Genomic DNA, 26,258 nt, shown 5'->3' with positions numbered 1-26,258 from the left:
CAAGAATACTGGAATGGGTTGCCATTTCCTTTTCCGGGGGATCTTCCCAACCCATGGATCAAACCTGTGTTTCCTGCACCTTCTGCAGATTCTCCTGTGGATTCTTTACCACTGAGCCACCTGGGAAGCCCACAAAGCTAGTATGATGATTAAGACAAAAGTAGTAAAATCACTTATAACTAAGTGAAACACACACAAAAATGTAAGATGTGATGTCAAAGCATAAAATGTGATGGCAGAGTAAAAATATGGTGCTTTTAGAATGTGCTTGAACTTAAGCAATTGCCAGCTTAAAATAAACTACTGTAACGTAGGTTGTTTATATGTGGATCTCATGGTAACCACAGTCCAAAATCCTGTAATAGATGCACCAAAAATAAAGAGAAAGGAATACAAACATAACACTAAAGAAAATCATCAAGTCAGAAGGGAAGAGATAATGAGAAGAAGAAACAGAGAAGAACAACAGGAGCAATCAGAAAACAATTAACAAAATGACAGTAAGTACATAGCTATAAATATTTTGAATATAAATGGACTGAGTGCTTCAATCAAAAGACATAGGATAGCTGAATGAATAAAAAATAAGATATATATATATATATACATACATATACTATCTCAAGAGATTCTCTTCAGATCTAAGATATATATGGTTTGAAAGTGAAGGGATGGAAAAAAAAGAGGCCATACAGGAAAGCTGGTGCAGCAATACCTATATCAGATATATGCATACCTATGTTCATTGCAGCACTATTTATGTTAGCCAAGATATGGAAGTAACTTAAGTGTTGACAGATGAATAAAGAAGATGTGGTATACACACACACAATGGATATGACTTGAGCAATAAAAAAGAATGAAATCTTGCCATTTGCAGTAACAGATGGACCTAGAGGGTATTATGCTAAATAAGTCAGACAAAGACAAATACTGTATGGTTTCATTTATATGTGGAATCTAAAAAATAAAACAGCAGAAACAGACTCATAGATGTAGAGATTGAACTGGTGTTTGCTAGAGGCTAGAGAGGTGAGGGATCGGGAGAAATAGGGGAATGAGATTAAGAGGTACAAACTTCCAGTTATAAAATAAATGTCATGCAATGTAACGTATAGCATAGGGACTACCATCAATAATTTTGTAAAAAATTTTGTATGGTGACAGATGGTTACTAAACTAATCATGGTGTTCAATTTGTAATATATATAAATGTCAAATCACTGTGTTGTACACTTGAAACTAATATAATATTGTATGTCAACTATACTTCAATTTCAAGAAATAAAAAGAAAAAGAAAGTTCACACCTAAAGTGCACACCTGGTTTGAGCTGTGCTGTGGGGACCAGGGAAGTGTCTAAGGATGGACTGGCAAGAGAGCAAAAACCTCTTTTAGGCTGAGCACTTTGGGAAGGGGTCAGCGGTTGCATGAACAGTGATCACAGGCAGAGCAAGGAACAGCATCCAGCTAGGTAGTGGCAAAAATCCAGTGGTGTCACGGACTGCCTTGGAACCTATATGAAGCCCTCTGACCCCAAGATTGCCCAAGGTCCCAGTGCCCCTTAGAGTGAGGCTGGAGGTTCTGTGAGAAGGGATGGGCAGGATAGGCAAAAGGCATTATTATTTGGGCATGATGATAAACTTGACCTCTCCTGCACTGATGTGAATTTTATCACATATAGGCTGTAATCAAATAGGTCACTCAGTTCAGTTGAGTTCATTCACTCAGTCGTGTCAGACTTTTTGCAACCCCATGAATTGCAACACACCAGGCCTCCCTGTCCATCACCAACTACCGGACTTCACCCAAACTCATGTCCATTGAGTCGGTGATGCCATCCAGCCATCTCATCCTCTGTTGTCCCCTTCGCCTCCTGCCCCCAATCCCTCCCAGCATCAGAGTCTTTTCCAATGAGTCAACTCTTCGCATGAGGTGGCCAAAGTATTGGAGTTTCAGCTTTAGCATCAGTCCTTCCAAAGAATACCCAGGACTGATCTCCTTTAGAATGGACTGGTTGGATGGGTCTGCTTGCAGTCCAAGGGACTCTCAAGAGTCTTCTCCAACACCACAGTTCAAAACCATCAATTCTTCGGCTCTCAGCCTTCTTCACAGTCCAACTTTCACATCCATACATGATTACCGGAAAAACCATAGCCTTGATTAGACGGACCTTTGTTGACAAAGTAATGTCTCTGCTTTTCAATATGCTATCTAGTTTGGTCATAACTTTGCTTCTAAGGAGTAAGTGTCTTTTAATTTCATGGCTGAAGTCACCATCTGCAGTGATTTTGGAGCCCCCCAAAATATAGTCTGACACTGTCTCCGCTCTTTCCCCATCTATTTCCCAGGAAGTGATGGGACCAGATGCCATGATCTTTGTTTTCTGAATGTTGAGCTTTAAGCCAACTTTTTCACTCTCCTCTTTCACTTTCATCAAGAGGCTTTTGAGTTCCTCTTCACTTTCTGCCATAAGGGTGGTGTCACCTGCATATCTGAGGTTACTGATATTTCTCCCGGCAATCTTGATTCCAGCTGTGCTTCTTCTAGCCCAGCATTTCTCATGATGTACTCTGCATAGAAGTTAAATAAGCAGGGTGACAATATACAGCCTTGATGAACTCCTTTTCCTATTTGCAACCAGTCTGTTCCATGTCCAGTTCTAACTGTTGCTTCCTGACCTGCGTATAGGTTTCTCAAGAGGCAGGTCAGGTGGTCTGGTATCCCCATCTCTTTCAGAATTTCCCCCAGTTTATTGTGATCCACATAGTCAAAGGCTTTGGTGTAGTCAATAAAGCAGAAATAGATTTTTTCTGGAACTCTCTTGCTTTTTCAATGATCCAGCAGATGTTCACAATTTGATCTCTGGTTCCTCTGCCTTTTCTAAAACCAGCTTGAACATCTGGAAGTTCACAGTTCACATCCTGAAGCCTGGCTTGGAGAATTTTGAGCATTACTTTACTAGCGTGTGAGATGAGTGCAATTGATGGTATTTTGAACATTCTTTGGCATTGCCTTTCTTTGGGATTAGAATAAAAACTGACCTTTTCCAGTCCTGTGGCCACTGCTGAGTTTTCCCAATTTGCTGGCATATTGAGTGCAGCACTTTCACAGCATCATCTTTCAGGATTTGAAATAGCTCAACTGGAATGCCATCACCTCCACTAGCTTTATTCATAGTGATGCTTTCTAAGGCCCACTTGACATCACATTCCAGGATGTCTGGCTCTAGGTCAGTGATCACACCATCGTGATGATCTTGGTCATGAAGATCTTTTTTGTACAGTTCTGTGTATTCTTGCCACCTCTTCTTAATATCTTCTCCTTCTGCTAGGTCCATACCATTTCTGTCCTTTATCAAGCCTATCTTTGCATGGAATGTTCCCTTGGTATCTCTAATTTTCTTGAAGAGATCTCTAGTCTTTCCCATTCTGTTGTTTTCCTCTATTTCTATGCATTGATCGCTGAGGAAGGCTTTATCTCTTCTTGCTATTCTTTGGAACTCTGCATTCAGATGCTTATATCTTTCCTTTTCTCCTTTGCTCTTCGCTTCTCTTCTTTTCACAGCTATTTGTAAGGCCTCCCCAGACAGCCATTTTGCCTTTTTGCATTTCTTTTCCATGGGGATGGTCTTGATCCCTGTCTCATGTACAATGTCACGAACCTCATTCCATAGTTCATCAGGCACTCTATCTATCAGATCTAGTCCCTTAAATCTATTTCTCACTTCCACTGTATAATCATAAGGAATTCCATTTAGGTCATACCTGAATGGTCTAGTGGTTTTTCTTACTTTCTTCAATTTAAGTCTGAATTTGGCAATAAGGAGTTCATGATCTGAGCCACAGTCAGCTCCCAGTTTTGTTTTTGCTGACTTTAGAGAGCTTCTCCATCTTTGGCTGCAAAGAATATAATCAATCTGATTTTGGTGTTGACCATCTGGTGATGTCCATGTGTAGAGTCTTTTCTTGTGTTGTTGGAAGAGGGTGTTTGCTATGACCAGTGCGTTCTCTTGGCAAAACTCTATTAGCCTTTGCCCTGCTTCATTCCATATTCCAAGCCCAAATTTGCCTGTTATAGATCAAACCATGGATGAATATCATATTAAAATTAAGCCTCATTCCCAACCATATATAAGTTTCTCTTAGGCTTTAAGTACTGGACAGAAGTCTTTCATGTTGCTGCAGAGGAGAAAATGTCTGAGCAGCGTCTCCAACAACTAAGCAGCCTGGAGATCAGAAGTCCAGGATGCCAGGTCACTTTATATGTAACACATGTCATAGTGGTTAGGAAATACAAGGCTTTGAATATAACACTCTTCCCTGGCTGGTGCATTCATGAGTAGCAATGATCAAAAAAACTTGTGCTTGTCTTAATCTATGTTGTCTTTGAACTCTTTTGCGTCTAGCCTCCCTGAAACAGAGCACTGGGAAAAAGCAAAGCAGTAACCTCAACTAAGCACGAAACAGTGTCATTTTGAAACATCTGTAACATACTTGTTTGCCTTTTTCAAAATCCTCACCAACAGAGTCACAGTAGCCCTCTAGTCATAATTTCAAGCACTGTGTCTCCATAGTGATGATTCAGGCTCCTGTTGCCATGGTGATTCTTCTATGAGCTAAAATACTTTCATCAATCTTTCCCCTCCTTCCCATTACCATTGTCAAACCTTCAATCTAGGCCCTTATTATGTCTTCAGCACTAGCACTGGGCCTGGCAAATAATAGGTGGTCAATGTATTAAATGAATGTGTCTGACCAAAACTATTAAAATAGCCCTCTTTCTGTCTTATCCTTATCCTCTGGATTATTATGCTTATCTTCTTGCTTTTTTCCTTTACTGGAATTTAAATTACTGAACCAAACACATGCTCATTTTAGAAAACTCAAACAGTGTAGATATTTACAGAGTTAAAGTAAATATTCTTCGCTTCACTAAAATTCTAGCTGCATCAATGTTTTAAACATAAAAATTAAAGTTTTAGAAGAATTTATAATTTGTGATAAGCAAGGCAGTTTTAAGTAAGAACAAAATCCAAAGCTGTTAAGAAACAAAATTAAAGTATTTAATCGTATAATCATTTTAAAAAGCTGTGTGGAGGAAAATGCTATAAACCAAGACTAATGGCAAACTGGAAAAATGTATTTACAAAGCAAATGGTAAAAAGTTAAACTTCCTCAATTATCAAAGAGTTCATATGTGTAAGTTTGAAAAAAAAAAAGACTAATCCAGGAGAAAAATGATCAGAAGAAACTAATGTTTATAGAAAAAGACACACGACCATCCACTAAACAAGTGACAAGATATTAAACTCCACTCATAATTAAATATATGCAAATAATAGAAACTACAATGACAACAATATAATTTTTTTTTACTGATCTGATTGGAAAATAGAAATGTTTGATGACTCCTAGTACTGCAAGCCTGAGGGGAAAATGAGCAGTCTCATAAATAATTAGTGGAAATGTACATTGGTGCATTCTTTCTGAAGGATAATCTGACAATACCTGTCAGAATTAAAAATATCCATCCCCTTTCACTAGTAATCCTTCTGCCAGAAACTTACCCAATACATTTAGTTGCAATTATTTAGCAAAAATATGTTCTAGAATGTTTATTGCTACATTGCTTTGCAACACCAAAAGGCTAGACACATCTAACATTCAATAGAAGGGGACAAGTTAACTAAATTAAATATGGTAGAATAAGAATGCCTTCATGGAAAGAGCACGGTAGTTCTGTGTCATCAAAAGCAGAAGAACAAGCAGCACAATGTGTAACATTTTTATAAGAACTGATAAATAGATGCATATGTGAATATATACATTATATACATTATATATATATATATATACATTAAATATATACATTAAATAAATACATTAAAATATTTTTTCTGAAATGAGTTACAAGAAACTGTTATCAGTGGTATGGGAACTGGTGTTAAAGAAAGAAAGGAGCTCTCACTTTTATTTTCTATCTTTCACTCATTACATTTTTCATCTTATATGTGCTTTATATATGACATTTAAAAAACTATCAGCAGCAGTTTGCTTTTCTCTGCTTCTCCCAATTGCAGTGCCCAGAGATATGTTTTATTTTTGGGTTTTTCTTTTATACAGTCCTGCAATTGCCTTTTCCTTTTTTATATACCATTCACATCTTTCCATGTAAAGACATACTGAATAAGATTTCACAGTGAAAACATACTATAATATGGGGACTTCACTGGTGGTCCAGTGGTTAAGGCTCTGCGCTTCCACTGCTGGGGCCATGGGTTTGATCCCTTACTGGGAACTAAGATTCCATATGCCAAACTGTGTGGCCAAAATCAGAATCAGGAAAAAAGAATATACTATAACTTATTTACCCTTTCTTCTATTTAGGTTCCTTCCATTTTTTTTTTTTTTTTACCTTTACAATCAATTCTATAAGACTATCATTTTGCATAATTTATTTGTATATTTCTGTATTTCTACAGGGTCAATTCCCCAAAGTGTACTTATATGTGTAAAGGTAGATGACATGAACACAGAGATTAGGCTGTTTAGAGTCTGTGCTCCCATCACATATTTTAACTTTCCACTGGACAAATGCAGGTGACTTGGCCACCCTAGTCCATAGTGTGAGAGAGTTACACTCTGCTCGTCATTCAGCCATGGCAAGGATAGAAGAAGGAAGACTTTTGGATAATACATACGATCTGACTTAGTCTGACAAATAAATAGAAAGGAAGTCTATGGTTTTGGTTTTGTCTTTTTCTTTAATGATATTAATTTCTTTAGCAGATGTTATTTAATGCCCCACCTCTAATCCACTTAATATTCATCTCTACAAGACAGAGCTGCTTACTGCAAGTATCCACAACTCTGTCTGAGGACTTGTCTTCAGCCCAGCAAGGAGGACAAGCAGGATATGCTCGGAAGTTAATGCCCTGGAAGCAGCTGAACCAAAGATCAGTTCAGTATAGTTCAGTTGCTCAGTCGTGTCCGACTCTTTCCAGCCCCATGAATCGCAGCACGCCAGGCCTCCCTGTCCATCACCAGCTCCTGGAGTTCACTCACACTCACATCCATCAAGTCAGTGATGCCATCCAGCCATCTCACCCTCTGTCATCCCCTCTTCCTCTTGCCCCCAATCCCTGCCAGCATCAGAGTCTTTTCCAATGAGTCAACCCTTCACATGAGGTGGCCAAAGTATTGGAGTTTCAGCTTCAGCATCAGTCCTTCCAATGAACACCCAGGACTGATCTCCTTTAGGATGGACTGGTTGGATCTCCTTGCAGTCCAAGGGACTCTCAAGAGTCTTCTCCAGCACCACAGTTCAAAACCATCAATGCTTCAACTCTCAGCTTTCTTCACAGTCCAACTCTCACATCCATACATGACCATTGGAAAAACCATATCCTTGACTAGATGGACCTTTGTTGGCAAAGTAATGTCTCTGATTTTTAATATGCTATTTGGGTTGGTCATAACTTTCCTTCCAAGTAGTAAGTGTCTTATAATTTCATGGCTGCAATCACCATCTGCAGTGATTTTGGAGCCCCAAAAAATAAAGTCTGACACTGTCTCCACTCTTTCCCCATCTATTTCCCATGAGTCTTGGGACCAGATACCATGATCTTCATTTTCTGAATGTTGAGCTTTAAGCCAACTTTTTCACTCTCTTCTTTCACTTTCATCAAGAGGCTTTTTAGTTCCACTTCACTTTCTGCCATAAGGGTGGTGTCATCTGCATATCTGAGGTTATTGATATTTCTCCTGGCAATCTTGATTCCAGCTTGTGCTTCATCCAGCCCAGCGTTTCTCATGATGTACTCTGCATAGAAGTTAAATAAGCAGGGTGACAATATACAGCCTTGACGTACTCCTGTTCCTATTTGGAACCAGTCTGTTGTTCCATGTCCAGTTCTAACTCTTGCTTCCTGACCTGCATATAGGTTTCTCAAGAGGCAGGTCAGGTGGTCTGGTATTCCCATCTCTTTCAGAATTTTCCACAGTTTATTGTGACCCACACAGTCAAAGGCTTTGGCATAGTCAATAAAGCAGAAATAGATGTTTTTCTGGAACTCTTGCTTTTTCGATGATCCAGCAGATGTTGGCAATTTGATCTCTGGTTCCTCTTCCTTTTCTAAAACCAGCTTGAACACCTGGAAGTTCATGGTTCACGTACTGCTGAAGCTTGGCTTGGAGAATTTTGAGCATTACTTTACTAGCATGTGAGATTAGTGCAATTGTGCGGTAGTTTGAGTGTTCTTAGGCATTCCCTTTCTTTGGGATTGGAATGAAAACTGACCTTTTTCCAGTCCTGTGGCCACTGCTGAGTTTTCCCAATTTGCTGGCATATTGAGTGCAGCACTTTCACGGCATCATCTTTCAGGATTTGAAATAGCTCAACGTGAATTCCATCACCTCCACTAGCTTTGTTCGTAGTGATGCTTTCTAAGGCCTACTTGACTTCACATTCCAGGATGTCTGGCTCTAGGTGAGTGATCACACCATCGTGATTATCTGGGTCGTGAAGCTCTTTTTTGTACAGTTCTTCTGTGTATTCTTGCCACCTTTTCTTAATATCTTCTGCTTCTGAACCAAAGATAGGAAGGGAATTTAATGGTAAATAGAATTCTAAGATCTCAGTTGGGATGATGAGGCATTCCTGTAAAATCTTCCAGAAGCTCCCATCAGGACTGAGTGCCAGTGGCAGGAAATAGTAACTGCCCTGACAATGAACTCGTACTGGCTTCCTTCCTCTCGCTGAGGATCACCTCTCCAACAGAGTACTTATCCTTAAAGTCCTGTTTGGGGAACCCAAATCAAGACTGTTCTATCAGAAATGTGCCCAAAGTAATTTCTTGTGGTTTGAAAGTTGAGTGTAAAACTACTTAGAATCTGTTTATAGGGATTCTAACTTAGTAGATCAAAGGGAAGGCACCAAAGCAATACTTTTAAAAAATATCCGAGATGACTTCAATATTGCTGTTGCTATTCAGTCGCTAGATTGTGTCTGACTCTTTGTGACCCCATGGACTGCAACACGCCAAGCTTCCCTGTCCTTCACTAACTCCCAGAGTTTGCTCAAACCCATGTCCATTGAGTCAGTGATGCCATCCAACCATCTCATCCTCTGTCATCCCCTTCTCCTCTTGCCCTCAATCTTTCCCAGCATCAGGGATAGAAGTCAGTTCTTCACATTCAGGTGGCAAATTGGAGCTTCAGCTTCAGCATCAGTCCTTCCAATGAGTATTCAGGTCTGATTTCCTTTAGGATTGACAGATTTGTTCTCCCTGCTGTCCAAGGGACTCTCAAGAGTCTTCTCCACCCTCATAGTTCAAAATTATCAATTCTTCAGTGCTCAGCCTTCTTTATAGTCCAACTCTCACATCCATACATGACTACTGGAAAAATCATAGCTTTGAATTATTTGGACCTTTATTGGCAAAATAATGTCTCAAGTTTTTAATACACTGTCTAGGTTTATCATAGCTTTTCTTCTAAGAAGCAAGTGTCTTTAATTTTGTGGCTGCAGTAACCATCTGCAGTGATTTTGGAGCCCAAGAAAATAATATCTGCCACTGTTTCCACTTTTTTCCCATCTATTAGCCATGAAGTTTATGGGACTAGATGCCATGATCTTTGTTTTTTGAATGTTGAGTTTTAAGCCAGTTTTTTTCACTCTTCTCTTTCACTTTCATCAAGAGGCTGTTTAGTGCCTCTTCACTTTCTGCCATTGGAGTGATATCATCTGCATATCTTAGGTTGTTGATATTTCTCTTGGAAATCTTGATTCTAGCTTGTGCTGCTTCTAGCCCAGCGTTTCTCATGATGTACTCTGCATAGAATTTAAATAAGCAGGGTGACAGTATACAGCCTTGATGTACTACTTTCCCAATTTTGAACTAGTCACGTATTCCATGTCCAGTTCTAACTGTTGCTTCTTGACCTGCACACTGGTTTTCTCAGGAGGCAGATAAGGCACTCTGGTATGCCCATCTCTTTAAGAATTTTCCACAGATTGTTGTGATCCACACAGACAAAGGTTTTGGGTAATCAATGAAGCAGATGTTTATCTGGAATTCTCTTGCTTTTTATATGATCAAACAAATGTTGACAATTTGATCACTGGTTTCTCTGTGTTTTCTAAATCCAGCTTGTAAATCTGGAAGTTCTTCATTCATGTACTACTGAAGCCTAGCTTGAAGGATTTTAATCATAATCGTGCTAGCATGTGAAGTGAGTGCAACTGTATGGTAGCTTGAGCATTCTTTGGCATTGCCTTTCTTTGGGATTGGAATGAAAACTGACCTTTTCCAGTCCTGAGGCCACTGCGGAGTTTTCCAAATTTGCTGGCATATTGAGTGCAGCACTTTCACAGCATCATCTTTTAGGATTTGAAATAGCTGAGCTGGAATTTCATCACATCCACTAGCTTTGTTCGTAGTAATGCTTTCTAAGGCCCACTTGACTTCACACTCCAGGATGTCTGGCTCTAGGTGAGTGACCACACCATTGTGGTTATCTGGGTCATTAAGGCCTTTTTTGTACAGATCTTCTGTGTAGTCTTGCCACCTATTCTTAATTTCTGCTGCTTCTGTTAGGTCCTTGCCATTTCTGTCCTTTATTGTGCTTATCTTTGCATCAAATATTCCCTTTGTATATCTGATTTTCTTAAAGAGATCTCTAGTCTTTCCCATTCTATTGTTTCCCTCTATTTCTTTGCATTGTTCATTTAAGAAGGCTTTCTTATCTCTCTTTGCTATTTTTGGAGCTCTTCATTCAGTTGGGTATATCTTTCCCTTTTTCCTTTGCCTTTCACTTCTCTTTTTTTCTCAGCTATTTGTAAGGCTTCCTCAGATAACCATTTTGCGTTCTTGCATTTCTTTTTCTTTGAGATGTTTTTGGTCATTATGTCTTGTACAGTGTTACAAGCTTCTGTCCATAGTTCTTCAGGCAGTTTGGAAATAGGGTCTTGGCAAATGTTTTCAAATATCTCAAGAAAAGATCATTTTGGATTTAGGCAGACACTAATGACCAATGTCCTTATTAAAGATTAGAGAGGGAGACTTGAAACATAGAAACACGCAAAGGAAAGAGCCTTGGGAAAATGGAGGTGGAGATTGTAGTGATGTATCAACAAGCCAAGAAATGAGCACCAAGGATTGCCAGGAACCACCAGAAGTGAGGAGAAATGCATGAAAGGCGTTCTCCCCAAGAGCCTCAGGAAGAATCAACCCGGCTGACACCTTGATTTCAGACATCTGGCCTCCAGAATTGTGAGAGGGGAATATATTTCCAATGTTTTAAGCCACGCAGTTTGTGGTAATTTGTTTTAAGATCCTTAGAAAACAAGTATAGCAGAGAAAAAATTGGAAAGAAATAACTGGTCTTTGGGTTTCACCAGTGGCTCAGTGGTAATGAATCCGCCTGCAAGGTAGGAGATGTGGATTTTATTCCTGGGTTGGGAAGATTCCCCTGGAGAAGGACATGGCAACCCACTCCAGTATTCTTGCCTGGAGAATTCCATGGACAGAGGAGCCTGGGACTCTACAGTTCATAGGGTCACCAACAGTCTTGACACGACTGAAACGACTTAGCTCACTTGGATGAGCCATGGCCTTTCCCTTCTCCTGCCCACCTGATCTCGGCCAGTGCTTTCCACTGGCAAAAGTCAAAAGGCAAGCGAACAACAGAAGCTGCAGTCTGCAGAAGAGGGTATAAAGCGTCCTTTAATCTAGGGTGAGGTGTGGGTGAGGGCAAACTGAAAACATGAGCACTATACAAGAAGTAAAAGTCATTACAAACAATTTTTAACACGGTGACAAATGGAAACATAGCAGGAATAGCTGGTAAATTGCTTCAGGGAAGACACAGGCCATGAAGCCTAAAAGCATTTCATTTGCCGTTGGGCTGTACTAAATCACAAAGTTAAAAGAGAGCTTTGGGCTCATCCAACCCAAGTGTTTGTTCATTCTGTTTACAGAGAACGAGGTTCACAGATGCGTCCACCTTCACACAGTCAGTGAGGGAAGGAGTTGGGCCTGAAACTAGGTCAGCCAGATCCTAGTCAGTTTTTCATTGGCTGGTGTAATATATTTCTCATCCAGAGAGGAAGGCCAACCTGGTGCTTTAACTTTCCCTTTTCTGAGATATTTTCAGAAATAGCAGCTCTCTTTTTCAGGCGGCATCTCAAGCAGAACTCAATACCACCAGAAGCAGTTGCCCCATCTTCTCAGGACAGAGTGTTACTGATTCAGAGGACGCGTTCCCAGAGGGCTGTGCTGTGAGGCATCCAGAGCTATGGCTTCGCTCAAGTGCACTTCAGGGCAGCTCTGTAGCTGCCCACGCTCTGATTCAGTGAATAAGCATACATACACTAAACATCTAGTAGATACCAGGCAATGGGGATGCACTGCTGAATCACACACAGCTCCTGTCCTTAAGGGGCTTGCAGTCTAGAGGGGAGACGAGGAAGTGAGTGAATGTGGTGGGGGTGGTCAGTGAAGCTGAGTACCTACCTTACCCTAGGTGAGATGCAGAGAGGCTGCTCAGCCTTGGGGAGTGTAGAAGCTGCTTTTTCCTCAAGCACCAGAGAAGCTCGTGTACAGAATTTTCCTCATTTTACAGCATTGTTTACCAACACTTTTTTTCCTTTGCTTTTCTTTTGTTATTATTTTGGCCCTGCCATGGGCCATGTGCAATCCTTGCTCCTGGCCCATGGGCTGACCTCACGCCCCCTGCACTGGAAGCACAGTGTCCCCACCACTGGGCCACTAGGGAAGTCCAAGACTTTACTTTTTAGAGCAGTTTTAGGTTCACAGAAAAACTGAGCAGAATGTACAAAGGGTCCCCATATACCCCTTGCCCTCATACATGCCTAAGCTCCTCCACTATTAACATCCTGCCTTAGAGTGGCACGTTTGTTACAAGAACCTAAATTGACTCATCCCTGTAACCCAATATCCATAGTTTATATTCGCGTTCACTCCTGGTGTACATTCTATTGGTTTTGACAAATGCGTAAGCACATGCATCCATCATTGGAGTACCATGCAGAATAATTTCACTGCCTAAAATATCCTGTGTGTGCTGCCCACCCACTGCTCCCTACCCTCAGCCCCAGCCCACTGCTCTCTACTGTCTGTATAGTTCTGCCTTTTCCAGAATGTAACGTGTTTGGGATCATAGAGTATGTAGCCTTTTCAGATTGTCTTCCTTGGTTAATAATATGCTTTTAATATCCCTCCGTGTCTTCCTGTGGATTCATAGCTCATTTCTTGTTAGTGCTGAATAATATTCCATTGTATGGATGTGCCACAGTTTATTTATCCATTCACCTACTGAAGGGCATCCTGGTTGCCTTCAAGTTTTGGCAATTCTCTGTAAAACTGCAACAAAGATCTGTGTGCAGATTTTTGTGTGACATGTTTTAAATTCTTTTAGATAAATAGCAAGGAATGTGATTACTGGAGTGTATGTTCAGACTGTTTAGTTTTGTAAGAAACCTTCAAACTTCAAAAGCAGTTATACCATGGAATATATATATATTTTAAATGACTTAATCTTGAATCCAGTAGTACCTATATGAGGTGTGTTTTCAGAGACTTCAGAAAACTTTCCTGATCAGCTATTAGTTGGAAGATGCCTCTCATTCTGTCATCATATTTCATCTAAATAGTTTGAGTTTTTGAACTCTGTCAAAATACAAACTCTTGTATAATTGGTAACAATTTTCATTGTCATCAATTACATATACCTTGAACAGGAACAGATGTTCTAAGAGTGCTTTGATTAAGCAACATGCAGTGGAAGTTAAGGGGAAGAACTGCAGTATATATAACTAACTGGTCTGTATAGGTCCTCTCCCAGGAGTATTTGCTGTATCCAGGGTTAGAGATCTGTTCTGTTGACTCTAATAAGTGGAGAAGGAGCCAGCAGTCAGCAGGCACTGAACTAGAACTGGGCACACAGAGGTAAAGAAGAGCAATCTGTGTCCTTGAGGAGCTAACCACCCAGGCATGTACAAACACAATTTCAATATAACATGAAGTGAAGTGAAGTCGCTCAGTCGTGTCCAACTCTTTGTGACCCCATGGACTGTAGCCTACCAAGTTCCTCCGTCCATGGGATTCTCCAGGCAAGAATACTGGAGTGGGTTGCCATTTCCTTCTACAGGGATCTTCCCGACCCAGGGATTGAACCCAGGTCTCCTGCATTGTAGGCAGATGCTTTACCATGTGAGCCACCAGGGAAGTCCATGTTATACTGGAACCAATATAACATGGTAAGTATTATAATCACAAAATTGATTTTCAAATAGTCTGCCTAGCTGTCAATTGATGTGTCAAATCATGAGTTGCAATCTTTGATGCAGAAAATACGGTTTGCTCAAATAGAGATATTAAAGCACCATCGAAGCTCAACAGTGAGCATGACTGACTCAGCCTGGAGGGTCTGAGAATTCTTCACAGAGAAGACAAAGTTGGGGTTTAATATTCAACAACATATGTGACATTTCCTGGCACAGGAGAGAGACAGGTTTTAAGGCAGACAGTTAAGTGTGTGTGTGTAAAGGTGTGAAGTAGGAAAGAGTTTGGTCTGTTTGAGGGAAGTGCTTCAGTGTGGTCAGAGAAGAAAGTATCTGAGTTGGTGGCAGGAGGGATGGAAGGGAGGAAGCAGGATGAAATGCAGGCAGAAGGCAGCATGTGAAGGACTTTATATCACAGGCAGGAAGCTAACCTTGTAGTATTCCAGTAGGATAGCTATGAACCATATGGCTCTTGAGTACATGAAATGTGTCCAGTGTAACTGAAGGGCAGAATTTTTTGTTTTATTTCATTGATGTAAATTAAAATGGAAATAGTATAAAATAGAAAGATACATATTGAAATGTTGGTATTTTGGATAGGTTAGTTAAATACAGTACACTATTAAAATTAACTTCACTTGTTCCTTTTCAGTTTTTAAAAATGTGGCTACTAGAACCTTTAAAATTATGTGTTAAGCTCACATTATATTTTTGTTGGGCAGTGCTGCTATAGGCAATTGGAAGCCACTGAGAGATTTTGTGCAAGAAATGAATGTGATCAGATTGGGGTTTTATTTTTAATTTATTTTTAATTTTTTAAATTATGAAAGTATGGTGACACATTTACAGGAGACTTGGAAAATACAGAACAAAGTTACATATAGTTCCCCTATGCCAATTATTATTTCAAGTAGATAAATTAAGGTTTTTAGTTGGAGTTTCAATATCAAACTCTCAAAAATTAATAGAATGAATAGACAGAAAAGTAGAAGGATATAGTAGACCTGAAAAGCACTATGAACCAATTCAACATAATTAAGATTTATACAATTTTCACACAACAGAAGGGTACAAATTTATTCAAGTTCCCATAACTATAAACCAGGAGACACAGAAACATATCCAGACATGTAAAAGAAGTATACACAGTCTGTTCTCTTATAACTGTGTAATTATGTTAGAAATCAATATCAAAAGATACTTGAAAATAACCCACATATTTTCAAGTGCAATGTGAGATCTTTGATTTAGCCACAGAAATCTTTGATTTAGCCAGAAAGATCTTTGATTGAGCTATTGAAAGCCTCAAGAAGGTTAAAAGACTAAAAAGCCACAGAGAGCAATTGCAGAGAAAGAAACATTTAAATGAGACATTAATACCAAAATGAGAAATTAATATAAAGATACTTCAAAAACCCCATATATTTGGAAATTAAATGTCCACTTTTTTTTTTAATTTTATTTTATTTTTAAACTTTACATAATTGTATTAGTTTTGCCAAATATCAAAATGAATCCGCCACAGGTATACATGTGTTCCCCATCCTGAACCCTCCTCCCTCCTCCCTCCCCATCCCATCCCTCTGGGTCGTCCCAGTGCACTAGCCCCAAGCATCCAGTATCGTGCATCGAACCTGGACTGGCAACTCGTTTCTTACAAGATATTTTACATGTTTCAATGTCATTCTCCCAAATCTTCCCACCCTCTCCCTCTCCCACAGAGTCCATAAGACTGTTCTATACATCAGTGTCTCTTTTGCTGTCTCGTACACCGGGTTATTGTTACCATCTTTCTAAATTCCATATATATGCGTTAGTATACTGTATTTGTGTTTTTCCTTCTGGCTTACTTCACTCTGTATAATAGGCTCCAGTTTCATCCACCTCATTAGAACTGATTCAAATGTATTCTTTTTAATGGCTGAGTAATACTCCATTGTGTATATGTACCACAGCTTTCTTATCCATTCATCTGCTGATGGACATCTAGGTTGCTTCCATGTCCTGGCTATTATAAACAGTGCTGCAATAAATGTCCACTTTTAAATAATGGGTGTTTCTAAGGAGACATAACAAGGAAAATTAGAAAATATTTGTAACAGAAGAGAAATGAAAAGAGAATGGACACTAGTATAAAATTTTCTGAAATTTGAACAAAATCTGTACTTTAGTTAATAATACTGTGAAAGTAAAAGTGAAAATTGCTCAGTCGTATCTGACTCTTTGCGGCCCCATGGACTATAGATTCCATGGAATTCTCCAGGCCAGAATCCTGGAGTAGGTATGCCTTTTTCCCTTCTTCAGGGGATCTTCCCAACCCAGGGATCGAACCCAGGTCTCCCACATTGCTGGCGGAAATATACTGTATCACATGTTAATTTCCTGTTTTTTTCAACATAATATTTATTTATATTTTCAAAATTGGATTAGAAGTTTCTGAGGTGAAGTGAAGTGAAAGTCACTCAGTCATGTCTGACTCTTTTGTGACCCCATGGACTATACAGTCCATGGAGTTCTACAGGCCAGAATACTGAAGTGGGTAGCATTTCCCTTCTCCAGGGGATCTTCCCCAAACCAGGGATCAAACCCAGGTCTCCACATTGAAGGTGGATTCTTTAGCAGCTGAGCCACAAGGGAAGCCCAAGAATACTGGAGTGGGTAGCCTATCCCTTCTCCAGCACATCTTCCTGACCCAGGAATCAAACCAGGATCTCATGCATTGCAGGCGGATTCTTTACCAACTGAGCTATGAGGGAAGCCCTAGAAGTTTCTCATTCAAATGTTTTTTTACAAATCACTAAAATAATAAATTTTCTAGACTTTTATCAGTAATACTAGATGCCAGAATAAATGGAACTATATCAAAGTTTTGAGTGACTATAAATTTACAAATCTAGTATTCTATTTATATTAAGTCAAACAAGGAGACTCAAAATGTCATGAATTTTTTAGCTAGGCAAAAATTCAGAAGTTTTCTAAAATACATATATTATACTTACTCTCTCTCTATATACACACACACACACACACACACACATACATATACAAAAGCTTTTCTACTACACTTGATAAAGCCTTGAGAAAGAACAACAACAAAAAGAAATGGAGAAATTAGAAAACATAAACTAATGAAATGGGAGCATTGAATATGAAATAGAAAAAATGAAACAAACTAGATAAAAGTAAAGGTCATCATATAGTCCATTTGTTTTTAAACATGACTGCTCATTGGAATTACCTCTGGAGCTTTGGAGGAAAAAAAACAATATCTTGGCATTTGTATTTTTCAAAAATTTCCTAGATAATTCTACTGTGCATCTGGATTTTTAAAAGTGATTACAGTGTGGAGATTCCTTAAAAAACTGGAAATAGAACTGCCTTATGATCCAGCAATCCCACTGCTGGGCATACACACTGAGGAAGCCAGAAGGGAAAGAGACACGTGTACCCCAATGTTCATCGCAGCACTGTTTATAATAGCCAGGACATGGAAGCAACCTAGATGCCCATCAGCAGATGAATGGATAAGAAAGCTGTGGTACATATACACAATGGAGTATTACTCAGCCATTAAAAAGAATACTTTTGAATCAGTGCTAATGAGATGGATGAAACTGGAACCTATTATACAGAGTGAAGTAAGCCAGAAAGAAAAACACCAATACAGTATACTAATGCATATATATAGAATTTAGAAAGATGGTAACAATAACCCTGTGTACGAGACAGCAAAAGAGACACTGATGTATAGATCAGTCTTATGGACTCTGTGGGAGAGGGAGAGGGTGGGGAGATTTGGGAGAATGGCATTGAAACATGTATAATATCATGTATGAAACGAGTCACCAGTCCAGGTTCAATGCACGATACTGGATGCTTGGGGCTGGTGCACTGGGACGACCCAGAGGGAGGGTAGGGGAGGGAGGAGGGAGGAGGGTTCAGGATGGGGAACATAGGTATACCTGTGGCGGATTCATTTCAATATTTGGCAAAACTAATACAATATTGTAAAGTTTAAAAATAAAATTAAAAAAAATAAAGTGACCAAGGAGAACTGCCTGATTGGCAGCCACAGGAAAAAAAAAAAAAAAGTGATTACAGGTTTTTCCATTAAATGGTTGTTTTAGTGATATAGAAGTCAATTATTTTCTCTTAACCAATCATGACACAATGGTATTAAAATGAATATTAGTTACATAATCACAAAATTAAACTCAGCATTCAGAAAACTAAGATCATGACATCCAGTCCCATCACTTCATGGCAAATACAAGGGGAAACAATGGAAACAGTGACGGACTTTATTTTTTGGGCTCCAAAATCACCACAGATGGTGACTGCAGCCATGAAATTAAAAGACACTTGCTCCTTGGAAGAAAAGCTATGACCAACCTAGACAGCATATTCAAAAGCAGAGACATTACTTTGCCAACAAAGGTCTGTCAAAAGTCAAAGCTATGGTTTTTCCAGTAGTCATGTATGGATGTGAGAGTTGGACTATAAAGAAAGCTGAATTCCGAAGAATTGATGCTTTTGAACTGTGGTGTTGAAGAAGACTCTTGAGAGTCCCTTGGACTGCAGGGAGAGTCAGCCAGTCCATCCTAAAGGAAATCAGTCCTGAATATTCATTGGAAGGACTGATGCTCAAGCTGAAGCTCTAATACTTTGGCCACCTGATGCGAAGAACTGACTCATTGGAAAAGACCCTGATGCTGGGAAAGATTAAAGGCAGGAGGAGAAGGGGACAATAGAGGATTAGATGGTTGGATGGCATCACTGACTCTATGGACATGAATTTGAATAAGCTGTGGGAGTTGGTGATGGACAGGAAAGCCTGGCGTGCTGCAGTCCATGGGTTGCAAAGAGTCGGCCATGACTGAGCAACTGAACTGAACTGAACTGAATCATAGAATTAAAAGTTTTCACAGTTAATAGCCAGACAAAAGGCAAAAGATAATTACAGTATACTGTTAGGCTAATCATGTTTCCATTATGGCTTGCAATTATAATCCGCCTGTAATACAGAGACCTGGATTCAATCCCTGGGTTGGGAAGATCCCCGGAGAAGGGAAAGGTTACCCACTCCAGTATTCTGGCCTAGAGAATTCCATGGACTGTATAGTCCATGGGGTCTCAAAAAGTCAGATAGGACTGAGCGACTTTCACTTTATAAAATAATTACACACAATTTAGGGGGTTAAGTAGAGTGATGTGTTAAGTAGAAGTATATACCTGCACATGTTTTTATCCTCCTAGCCAGTCTGTGTCTTTTGGTTGATGCACTTAATCCTTTTACATTTAAGTTAATTACTAATATGTATGATCCATTTTCTTAATTATTTTGGGTTTATTCTTTGTAGGTCTCTTTCTTCTCTTGTGTTTCCTGCCTAGAGAAGTTCCTTTAACATTTGTTGTAAAGATGGTTTGGTAGTGCTGAATTCTTTTAAATTTTGCTTGCTGGAAAGCTTTTGATTTCTCCATTGAATCTGAACCTGAGTCTTGCTGGGTAGAGTAAACTTGGCTGCAGCTTCTTCCTTTTTATCACTTTAAATATATCATGCCACCCTTCTAGTTTGTAGAGTTTCTGTTGAGAAATCAGCTGATAATCTGATGGGAGTTCCCTTGTATGTTATTTATCATTTTTCCCTTGTTGCTTTTAATACTTTATCTTGTCTTTAACTTTTGTCAGTCTGATTATTATGTGTCTCAATGTGTTCCTCCTTGGGGATATCCTGCCTGGGACTCTCTGTGCTTCCTAGACTTGGTTGATTATTTCTTTTCCCATGTCGGAAGTTTTCAGCTATTATCTCTTCAAATATTTTCTTGGGTCCTTTCTCTTTCTCTTCTTCTTCTCAGACTCCTATAGAGTGAATGTTGATATGTTTAATGTTGTCCCAGAGGACTCTTAGGCTGTCTTCATGTTTTTCATTCTTTTTTCTACATTCTGTTTTGTGGCAGTGATTTTCCACCATTCTGTCTTCCAGGTCACTTATCCTGGAAGTTATTCTTCTATTGATTCCTTCTAGTGTATTGTTCATCTCTGTTTGCTTGTTCCTTAGTTCTTCTAAGTCTTTGTTAAACATTTCTTGCATCATTTCCATTCTTTTCCCAAGATCCTGGATCATCTGTACTATCATTATTTTGAATTCTTTTTCTGGAAGATTGACTATCTCCACTTATTTTTCTGGGGTTTTATCTTGTTCTTTCATCTAGGAGATAATACTCTGGGTCCTGGTGCACACAAGATTTTGCTTGTGCCCTCTAAGAGTGGAGTCTCTGTTTCAGCCAGTCCTGTGGAATTCCTGTAATCAAATCCCACTGACCTTCAAAGTCAGATTCCCTGGAGATTTATAGTCCCCTTACTGGATCCTCAGGCTGGGAAGCTAGAGATAGAGCTCAGAACCTTCACAACAGTGGGAGAACTTCTTAGGTATTATTGTTCTCCAGTTTGTGGGTTTCCCACCCAGCAGGTGTGGGATTTAATTTTATCATAATTTCACCCCTTCTACCGTCTTGTTGTGGCTTCTCTTTTGTCTTTGGAAGTGGGGTATCTTTTATGGGGGGTTCCAGCACCCTTCTGTGGATGATTATTCAATAGCTAGTTGCAATTTCTGTACTCTCACAGGAAGAGATGAGCACACATCCTTCCATGCCACCATCTTGATTTAATCTCCTAGGTTTGTTGTTGGACTCAGTCATGTCCAATTCTTTGTGACCCCATGGACTAAAGCACTCCAGGCTTCCCTGTCCTTCACTATCCCCTGGAGGTTGCTCAAACTCATGTCCATTGAGTTGATGATGCCATCCAACCATCTCATACTCTTTCATCCTCTTCTCCTCCTGCCCTCAATCTTTCCCAACATCAGGGTCCTTTCCAATGAGTAGGCTCTTTGCATCAAGTGGTCAAAGTATTGGAGCTTCAGCTTCAGCATCAGTCCTTTCAGTGAATATTCATGGTTGATTTCCTTTAGGATTGACTGCTTTAATCTTCCAAGGGACTCTCAAGAGTCTTCTCCAGCACCAAAATTTGAAAGCATAAATTCTTGGGCACTCAGCCTCCTTTATTGTCCAACTCTCACATCCATACATGACTACTGGAAAAGCCAGAGCTTTGATTATACAGACCTTTGTTGGCAAAGTCTCTGCTTTTTAATATGCTATCTAGGTTGGGAAAATCCTCTGGAGAAGGAAATGGCAACCCACTCCAGTACTCTTGCCTGGAAAGTCCCATGGAGGACCCTGGTGGGCTACAGTCCATGGTGTCACAAAGAGTCAGATACAACTGAGAGACTAACACCGAACACTGAACTCTAGGTTTGTCATAGCTTTTCTTTCAAGGAGCAAGGGCCTTTTAATTTCATGGCTGCAGTCACCATCCACAGTGATTTTGGAGCCCAAGAAAATAAAGTTTGTCACTCTTTCCATTGTTTCCCTATCTACTTGCCACGAAGTGATGGGACCAGATGCGATGATCTTCGTTTTCTGAATGTTGAGTTTTAAGCTAGCTCTTTCACTCTCTTCTTTCACCTTCATCCAGAGGCTATTTAGTTCCTCTTTACTTTCTGCCATTAGGGTGGTGTCATCTGCATATCTGAGTGGGTTTTTATAATTACAATTCTGATAGCAGAGCAAAGGATGGCTTGGTGAGAGAGTAAGGTGACCAGTTAGGAGACTATGGCTATAGTCCACATACATTGACATTGACATTGAAGTCGCTCAGTCGTGTCCGACTCTTTGCGACCCCATGGACTGCAGCCTACCAGGCTCCTCCGTCCATGGAATTTTCCAGGCAAGAGTACTGGAGTGGGGTGCCATTTCCTTCTCCAGGAGATCTTACCAACCCAGGTATTGAACCCAGGTCTCCCGCATTGTAGGCAGATGCTTTATCATCTGAACCACCAGGGAAGTCACATAAGCGCCTACAAAGACCTGAAAGAGTAGGGATGGAATGAGGGAGCTCTATTGAAAAGATATGTAGGATGGAGATTGGCACCGCTTAGTAATGGACTGGCAGCGGAGGTCTCTTGTACAATGAAGAATTTGGCTTTTGTCCCTAGTTTCTTACAGGTAATCTTGAAATCTGGAATTTCCCAAGTGACAGTAGTGTCTTTATTATTCATGGTGGGGCCCTTGGACCACAATTGAGTTATGCTAATAAGGTGACTCATTGTGAGCCCCTAGAAAGTTTCAAGATAGGGACTGGCCACACCAGAAGGACCAGTCATGCAGTTTGGAGATTGAAGCTTTGAGCCAAGTGATATATGCTAGACCTCTGAACTTTGGGGAGGGGAAAAGAGATTAGAATTATTTCAATCACATGGCCAAGGAATCCAGCAACCAATGCCTCTCTAACGAAACCCTAATACCAGTAAAAACTCTGGACACTGAGACTTTAGTGAGTTTTATGGCTAGTGATGCACATTGATGTATTGGGAGGGTGATGCATCCTGAAAACACAGAAACTTCACACTTAGGGCCTTCACCTGTGGTTCTTCTTTGTGCTGGTCCTGATTTTTATGTTCTTATCATGAACTGTAATCAGAAGCATAGCACTTTCCTGAGGGTCATTCTAGCAAATGATCAAATCTGAAAAGGTCATGGGAGACCCTCCAATTTATAGCCAGTTGGTCAGAAGTGCATATGACATCAGTCAGTTCAGTTCAGTCGCTCAATCATGTCTGACTGTTTTTGACCCCATGGACTGCAGCACGCCAGGCTTCCCTGTCCATCACCAACTCCCAGAGCTTACTCGAACTCATGTCCTTTGAGTCGGTGATGTCATCTTATCCTCTGTCATCCCCTTCTCCTCCTGCCTTCAGTCTTCCCAGCACCAGGGTCTATTTTAATGAGTCAGTTCTTCGCATCAGGTGGCCAAAGTATTGGAGCTTCAGCATCAGTCCTTCCAATGAATATTCAGGATTGATTTCCTTTAGGATTTGATCTCTTTTCAGTCCAAGGGACTCTCAAGAGTCTTCTCCAACACCACAGCTCAAAAACATCAATTCTTCGGTGCTCAGCTTTCTTTAGCATGTGACATAGTAACCCCTGAACATGTAGCTGAAATCTAAAGTAAGGACAGCCTTGTGGAAGAATGTGCACCTAGCCTGTTAAATGTAACTTGTCTAGCTAGTGTCAGGATTGTGTGGCAGGGTGAAAGTAAACAAGTCAAGGATGACTTTAGTTTTTAGATTAAAGGTATAACAAACCCAATAAGAGATGCAGGTCTGAGTCAGAGCAGAGGAAGGTGAATTTGGTGTTATGCTTGTCAACTTTGAAGAGTCTGTTGTCCTCAGGGTTGATATGTCTAGAAAGCAAAGCAGTTGGGGTTCAGGAGAGAGTATGGGCTGGGGACAAAGATTTTATGGTGCTCAACTAACAGGCTGAAATAGGAATCGTTCTGCTTTATTGTCCTCTAAGGCTCCTTGTTCCTTCCATTCACTTCCCTCCCACTCTACAGTTTTCCTGTGTCTTTGTCTTTTCTACACGTCCCCCCACCCCACCACCACCACCAAGTTACTCCTTTCTCTTCATTCTCTTCCCACTCTGGCCTGAAGTGGCCCTTGGAACTGCCTTCCTGCCCAAATTTGAGCCAATAATCTGGAGAGGCTTAACAACCAGAAGGCTCTAAGCACACCCTACCCCACCGTGTGTGCAATTAATCCTCAGTGCTCACTGATTTTTATCTGTTATCTACCTACATGACTTTGCCCTTTCTACCTTTTCTTCTGCCTGGGGAGGGCACAAGTGTGATTCTTTGCAGGTAGAGTTTGTCTTATCACTTTTGCATAATATAACATGATGAAAGGTCATGTTTTTAAATGCCAAAGACATTCATTTTTCTTCCCAGCAAATATTTGAACACCTAGTATGTGCGTAGTGTTAAGGATATGAAGATGGAAAGACGATTGTTTACAGTCTGAAGGAATATGAACACTTACTTGCAAACCAAATTTTTCTCATCATGTGACTATGTGTAAATTGTGATTGAGGAGGTAACCTAATGTAAAGCCATCTTATAGTTGACAAGAGTGATACAGTCAAGATGAGTCATAAGTCTCTTTACTGTCTCCTCAAGTATTTGTCCATAGGGACTTCCCTGGTGGTCCTCGGCTAAGACTCCACACTCCCAATGCAGGGGGCCCAGGTTTGAGCCCTGGTCAGGGAACAAGACCACGTGTCACAACTAAGAGTGCTCACGCTGCAACTAGAAGATCTTGCACACTACAACGAAGACTGAAGATCCTGTGTGCCACACATCAGATCTGCTGCAGACAGATAAAGACAAATGCTAAAAAAATGTCCGTAAGAAGAAACTGGGTTTCAGAAAATAAAATATTTCTCCATTTTTGGACTTTACATTTTGGGATTTTAAACTTTTAGATTTTTAAAACATTTTTTATATTCTTTCATTTATTATATTTCATGTACATGTATATTATTTTATATGAATATATGTTCACATTTTATGATATGTGTTTTACATAGTATATATTATATATCAATAAACTTTTCCCAGGTGGCACAGTGGCAAAGAATCCACCTGCCAGTGCAGGAGACAAAAGAGACATGGGTTCAATCCCTGGGTCGGGAATATTCTCTGCATTAGGAAATGGCAACCCATTCCTGTAATCTTGCCTGAAAAATTCCATGAACAGAGGAGCCTGACAGGCTATAGTCCATTGGGTCCCAAAGAGTCAGACATGACTAAGTGACTCAGCATGCACAAACTTTTCCTACACAGCTGTCTTTCCCCTTTCTCTGACACTCCTGTGAATATAGACATGTGGTCTAGGGAAAGAGGAAGAATTATTTGGGACAAGCTCTATGAAAGTAGAATGCAAACAAATCTATAGGAGCTGCAAATATGGTCACTTGTCACACTTGTCAAAGCACAATGCAAGGACTGTCTCTATTTCTTGCTACTCTGGACCATTCAAAATCTGACAGCATTAGTGTGACCTGGCCTATTAGAATGCAGAATCCTAGGTCCCAGCAAGACCTACTGAATTAGAATCTGCATATTTAATAAGAAACCCACATCATTTAAACTCACAATATATGCTGTTGAGAGTCCCTTGCACTGGAAGAAGAAGAACCCAGTCAATCCTAAAGGAAATCAACCCTGAAGTTCATTGAAAGAACTGATGCTGAAGCTGAAACTCCAATACTTTGGCCACTTAATGCGAAGAGTCAACTCACTGGAAAAGACTCTGATGCTGGGAAAGACTAAGGCAAAAGAAGAAGGGGACAGCAGAGGATGAGATACTTAGCTAGCCAACTCATCACTAATTCAATGGACATAAATTTGAGCAAACTCCAAGAGATAGTGAAGGACAGGGAAGCCTGGCATGCTGCAGTCCATGGGGTTGCAAAGAGTGGGACAGGAGTTAGCGATTGAACAATAGCAACAAAGTTTGAGAAGCACTATTCAGATTTCCGAACAAAGCTAGTGGAGGTGATGGAATTCCAGTTGAGCTATTCCAAATCCTGAAAGATGATGCTGTGAAAGTGCTGCACTCAATATGCCAGCAAATTGGGAAAACTCAGCAGTGGCCACAGGACTGGAAAAGGTCAGTTTTCATTCCAATCCCAAAGAAAGGCAATGCCAAAGAATGCTCAAACTACCGCACAATTGCACTCATCTCACACGATAGTAAAGTAATGCTCAAAATTCTCCAAGCCAGGCTTCAGCAATATGTGAACCATGAAATTCCTCATGTTCAAGCTGGTTTTAGAAAAGGAAGAGGAACCAGAGATCAAATTGTCAACATCCTCTGGATCATGGAAAAAGCGAGAGAGTTCCAGAAAAACATCTATTTCTGCTTTATTGACTGTGCCAAAGCCTTTGACTGTGTGGATCACAATAAACTGTGGGAAATTCTGAAAGAGATGGGAATACCAGACCACCTGACCTGCCTCTTGAGAAATTTGTATGCAGGTCAGGAAGCAACA

General features: G+C 40.1%; 1 long non-coding RNA gene across 1 annotated transcript; it reads left to right on the top strand.

Annotated features, from left to right (window-relative positions):
- Positions 1–13,676: 13,676 nt before the first annotated feature.
- LOC133237516 (uncharacterized) lies at positions 13,677–24,639 on the top strand. The gene is made up of 2 exons (XR_009733229.1): positions 13,677–14,282; positions 24,382–24,639. It is a non-coding gene; the product is annotated as an uncharacterized LOC133237516 (long non-coding RNA).
- The last annotated feature ends 1,619 nt before the right edge of the window (positions 24,640–26,258 follow it).

Source organism: Bos javanicus, chromosome 3 (genome assembly GCF_032452875.1).
Source record: "Bos javanicus breed banteng chromosome 3, ARS-OSU_banteng_1.0, whole genome shotgun sequence".
Classification (NCBI taxonomy): Eukaryota; Metazoa; Chordata; class Mammalia; order Artiodactyla; family Bovidae; genus Bos; species Bos javanicus.
The sequence above is the reverse complement of the archived record's forward strand: the minus strand, read 5'-3'. Positions and strand labels throughout refer to the sequence as shown.